Source organism: Notothenia rossii (genome assembly GCF_949606895.1).
Source record: "Notothenia rossii genome assembly, chromosome: 9".
In the NCBI taxonomy this organism is placed as follows: domain Eukaryota; kingdom Metazoa; phylum Chordata; class Actinopteri; order Perciformes; family Nototheniidae; genus Notothenia; species Notothenia rossii.
In genome coordinates this window covers 27,745,653-27,751,346 of record NC_136907.1, presented here as the reverse complement: position 1 = coordinate 27,751,346, position 5,694 = coordinate 27,745,653, and positions in this window count along the sequence as shown.

The following is a 5,694-nucleotide window of genomic DNA, read 5'->3' as shown; positions in this document are numbered from 1 at the left end:
AGCAGTAGATTAAAATAAAGTTAAATCACAATTCACTTCTCTAAATGATTCTAAACTGTGGCTGTGAGGTAGTGCGATTGATTGGAAGGTTGTGGGTTCGATCCTTGCAATCAACATGTCGATGTATCCTCGGCAAGGAACTTATTGTAAACGGTGAGTGAATGTATGGATATTAGCCTAATTGAGTAAAATATCATTGCTCTGTATGACTGGGGTGTGAATCGGTGAATGATGACATGTAGAATGAAAAGAGCTTTGAGGGGTCGTAAAGACTTGATATTGAGCTTTATAATATAAATAATATATATACAATATAATATCGGCAGGTCTCCCTTATAAAAGAGATCGTTGATCTCAATGGATTTTTCACCTGGATAAATAAAGGCTACAATAAATACATTTACTTAAACAGATATATATAAAAAAGAAAGAATTGGTTTATTTAAAAAATAATTCTACATTTGTCAATACAAAATATATTTTCTACACTCTCGATGTTAGAGTGGCGGCTGTGGCTCAAGAGGTGGTCATCCATCAAACCCCGCTCCAGCAGTCAACATGGCTCCCTGGGAAAGATACTTGAATTGATCCCGATGTGCAACATGTGTGTGTGAATGTTCTTCTCCCTGAGCAGGTGCACCTTGTATGGCAGCATCTGTATACATGTGTACGCTTGGGCGGATGCACTATCAGGGGTCACAAAGACTGGAAAAGCACTGTATCCATTTGTGTAAACATTCTTAGCCCTTCTGGCCCCAAGTGTTTGATCTGGTCACTGAATCAGGGTGTGTAGCTCAGTTTGTCTGTCTACACCTCTAAGACATTTGTTCAACCAGCATGGATTCAGAGACTGAACTGAATCACTCTGCAAGGTCACATCTCAACATTCAAAGATTCAAAAGCTTTATTGTCATACAGTATGCATAGTACAGTAGCTACAGTGAAGTTATGGCAATGCAAATCTTAAGTCCCAGGCTCCCCCAATAATGCAACTTAAATATATATAAGACACAAAAATGGATTAGGCTTACTGTAGTTAATAGATAAATTAGTGAGCAAACAGATCATATTAAGGAGTTATGAAGGCACACTGAAACATTGACTAATTGTATTATGTCAACAGATTTCACATAACTGTATTAGGTTATATTTCTTAATATTATTGCTTCCAACTCACCTAATAGTCTTATAGCATGTGGGATAAAACTATATCCTGAGATGTACCTTTCTTATATTTGATTGAATACATTTGTTCGCTGGCCTGCCATTTTACAGATTTTTCATATTGTCACAGCGTACACTCAAAACATTTGGAAACGTTGACTTGTATTATTATAAATGTATTATGTAAACAGATAACACATTAGGTTAGTTGAAAGCAATAATATTAAGTTTAAATAAAAAAACAATAGGTTCAAGTTCATATTATTGCATTGAATTAACCTAATACAGTATGTGGAACCTGTTGACGTAATACATTAAATTATCGTCACTGTTTGGGTATGTCACAGACAAGAGGACAGTAAAGAAGTCACACCTAATGCAATAAAGCCGCTAGATCTGTGGTCGGCCGTTTTGAGAATGATGGAGGCTTTGCTATTTTGAGGTCCTTATCAGAGTCATGGAGGCCAAACACTCCCAGCACTCAGACGGACCCTCGGCCCCCGCAAGGAGCCGTGGGAGGCGGGCAGCGAGGAAACAGCATGAGAGAAGGTTGGCGAGGGATGGAGACAAGGGTATCTAGCAGAGTATTTATATCCCTCATGTCTCACATCTAACACAGTGATAGACAGGCAAACTGAAAGCTTCTGTCACACTAAATTCTCTATGGCTACATCTTGCCCTGTGCCCCCCCTTCCCGAAATTCAAAAACTGAAAAATAATCTGGACTATTGGATTTCTTTGGGTTAATAATAGCTTTTTTCCGGTCTTGGTAATTCTCATCCAGGCCCGTAATGTCAGGCTTGGGGGAATCATAAGCTTGGAAAATAAAAATAAACTATCAAATAAATTCAGATCAAAGAAATAGGGCGTTTTTCTCTCAGAGGGACAGAACATGTCTCAATATATAATTTCTCATGCTTGACAAATTAGTCATGGAAACATCAAGAATAATGCTGCCATGCTGTTATCATACAACCGCTTTACATTTAGCACCGTTCTTCAGCCCCAAGGCAGAACCTTGATCCTGAAGGGGAAAAGCAAGTCAAGGCTAAAATTAGACCAGCATACGAGTGTGAGAAGGTACATCCTAACACAACAACATGGCTTGTATTGTGTATGCTCATTTCATGCTGTATTAAGAAATAGGGTCTCAAAATAAAGCACATCAGCAGTTATGAGCGCTTGAAATATTTATTGCAGTGATTCTGGATAATCATAAATTGAGTGTCAATGGGTGTGGAGGATTTCCCACCTTTGTTTACCTGTCAAAATAAATCAACAAATGAATAAACAGGGGGCGGTGAAAAATTTGAATCCTGGATCACAGGAGGGTCCAGGTTGTGCTGTGAGATAACGGTGAGATCAATAAATCACAGAGCGGTGTTTATATGTATAATGCTGCGGAACTGCTGCTCGGATCAGTGTACACAGGCAGTCACACACACACACACACACACACACACACACACACACACACACACACACACACACACACACACACACACACACACACACACACACACACACACACACACACACACACACACACACACACACACACACGAATAAACAAGCAAACAGATAGAGAGAAGGTCTGTGCAAAGAGTGCCAGATGGCTCTGTGGGAGGTGGTCAGGGAGGATGAAACGGGTGAAACCCCCTTGGTGAGCTTACGTGAGATCAACCAAGCACACACACATTTACCCTCTCGCACAAGACAAGTCATTACCGCACAGTAAGAAGGAGCGTGTTACAGTGAGGCACAGATGCTTTTTCAGGAAATACTGGGTCTTAGATGTAAGTCTTTAAGTCAGGTCTAAGACATTCATACAACAATGCACCATGTTCATGTTAGAAAGCCTCCCATCAAACAGGAAATGAGTAAAGGTGGATAGACACCTGGTGGAAAGATGAAAGTGAAAATACTGGTTTAGAGCAGATTTTCATCATAAAACATGTCCATGTAACTTCTAACTGCACCATGCCTTCCCCTTTAGCATGCATAGGATTTTGTATTTGACGGTCAAGAGACAGGGCTGTTTACTTACTATTTAAAAAAACTCAACATACTGAGTACACATTAATAATATATTTGGCAAAGCACAGTGTTTCTATAACTTCACACACACCAATAGGAAGGCTCAGTAAATCAGACACAGTACTGAGTCAGGCCTCAGGCAGTGAGGTTCTGCTGCTGCAGTCCACGGTACAGTGATAACCGGTGAGAAAATGGAAAGTTGGGCCTGGCCTCGGGATAAACGGATGAATCTGACAGGAAACAGGGGCTCCCAAAATAACCTGAAGATACGTTTATACAGTTTTATAGTATTTGGTCATCATTCAACGATGTGTTACATTCATCAAACATTATAGGACACATACATTTTTGATTTTAAATATTAAAATCATTTATTTATGCTGTGCCTGTCAATATCCTTGTGTACAAACAGCTTGGGCCATATCATTATGTTTTTATATGTATTTATTTTGCTCCACCAAGATACTTTTCCCTTGTAGATTGACCGAAGGAAATCTCCTATACTTGGGCCCAACAGTAAATCACCTGTCGACTTCTTAATGAAAATATTTCCCAAATTGGGATCAGTCAAGTATATCTTATCTTATCTTTATATTACATGCTAGTATAAAAGAAGGACAACAATAACTAACAATTTCATTTGGGAAGGACTGTGTAAAATCATGTGGTTCTGTTAAAGTACTGTGATGTATAACAGTGTCTTAGCCCAGCTTTAATGTGTATTATCTTTACACATCAGTCCAAAATGCATGCCACTTCCCTGCTGAATGGGAACCCTGGAGCTTCTCTATTCTGAATGAATATAATTCAGCCTATTGTGTCAGATAAATTAAGTTGGACTTTTGGTTCCATCGCAGAAGGCCTACGCATTTGTTCTCAGTGACACAAAAGTCAGATATCTGCTATCCCTTGCCGCTCCTTCAGCGTATCGCTTTTAGGACTGAAGGTCTTTCAGAACTCAAGACAGGGCTGTAAATCTCTCTCTGGCTCTCCATAGTATGCCTGTTCATTATGTAACTATTTCCTCTCCTTTATGTTGAGAGAAATGGCTGAAACCTTTACTTTGAGCCTATATGACCAGACAGATCAGCCTGTTAAAAAAACAAATGTGTGAAATAAGGAGAAATAAAGGACAAACTCTGTAACTCTGGGAGGCGTGTGGTGCAGTGGGTTGAGTGTTGGTGTTCGGATCAGGGGGTCACAGCAGGTTCAAACCCCACTGCAGTCAGCATGTCGTTGTGTCTCTGGGCAAGACAATTCACCCCAAATTGCTCCTGTGGGGATTGCCCACAGTATTGAGTATGTAAGTCGCTTTGGATAAAACCGTCTAACAAGTGACATGGAATGTAATGTAACCTCCAATAAAAGCTCTTCAATTCAGACTCCTGTATTATTTTTAAAGTAACAAGGACTTTGAACCAATCAATGATTTCCTTTTGCCATATATTGATCTCCTTCACATTTGCTTTTATTTCCATGTGAGTGAAAATTGTGCAGATGAATAAAAGCACCACTGAATATGAGCTTTAACGTGGAACAGAGTTATCTTGTATAATTAACTCTCTTCTTTCTCTTCCAGAGCACTCATTTTATTATAAAAGCTGTCCTCAAACCCTTTCAAATTTGGGTCATTTGCCTTTAGTTTCTAATGGATATTAATGAGCTATAATCCATTTGATGCGACAGGCTACTTATATTTCCCTCTAGCAAGGAGGAATTACTAGGCAGGGGTGAACACTATCAATAATGTGATTCAAGCTTCATGCATGGTGACGTAGCACATCCAGCTTTATGACGCATTTATGTAAACTTAGTGCACATTTATCATCCTCATCATCTTGGATCCCGGGCATGGAGATGCAAGGTCACTGATCCTGACAGAAAAAAAGAGTTTGAGGTGGAAGCTGCTGTAATTTTGATCAGCAGCGAAGATGAAGCCACTGTACCATGACAGATCTCATGAATTAAACAGGGCTCTTATTAACCGTAGTGAACCGCAGGAGCTGCCTCCCTGCAGACAGCTGTGATCTGCTTGGTGCCATCTCTCATTTTCTTATCCGTGTAAACGACTGTTTGACCACACATCAGGGGAAAGAAAAGCCTCTCATGGTATGAAAACAAGCGAGGGGGGGAGGCTGGGAGGGTATCTCCATGGAGTGCAGTGCAGACAAAAACGCAGGCCAGATGCATCTCAATTCCAATTAGGTAATGGGAGCTGACAGCAGGCATGAGCGAGCGACGCGTGGACTCAGAGCAGAGCGGATGGATCTTTACAGGCTGCATTTCAAAGGCTTCTTGACCCAGGGTCCTTTGGAAATAAAGGCAGGTGGTTTCTCTACAATCAAAAATGAATCATGGTGAATAGAGTCAGGAGGAAGGAGAGATGTGTCAGCGATAGAAGAATGCTAAAACATCTGGAACGATGCAGAAGAAAGGGAATAGGAATAAAAGGCCTGGGGAGACAAGGTCTTTCTTCCATCTTTTAGAAAACCA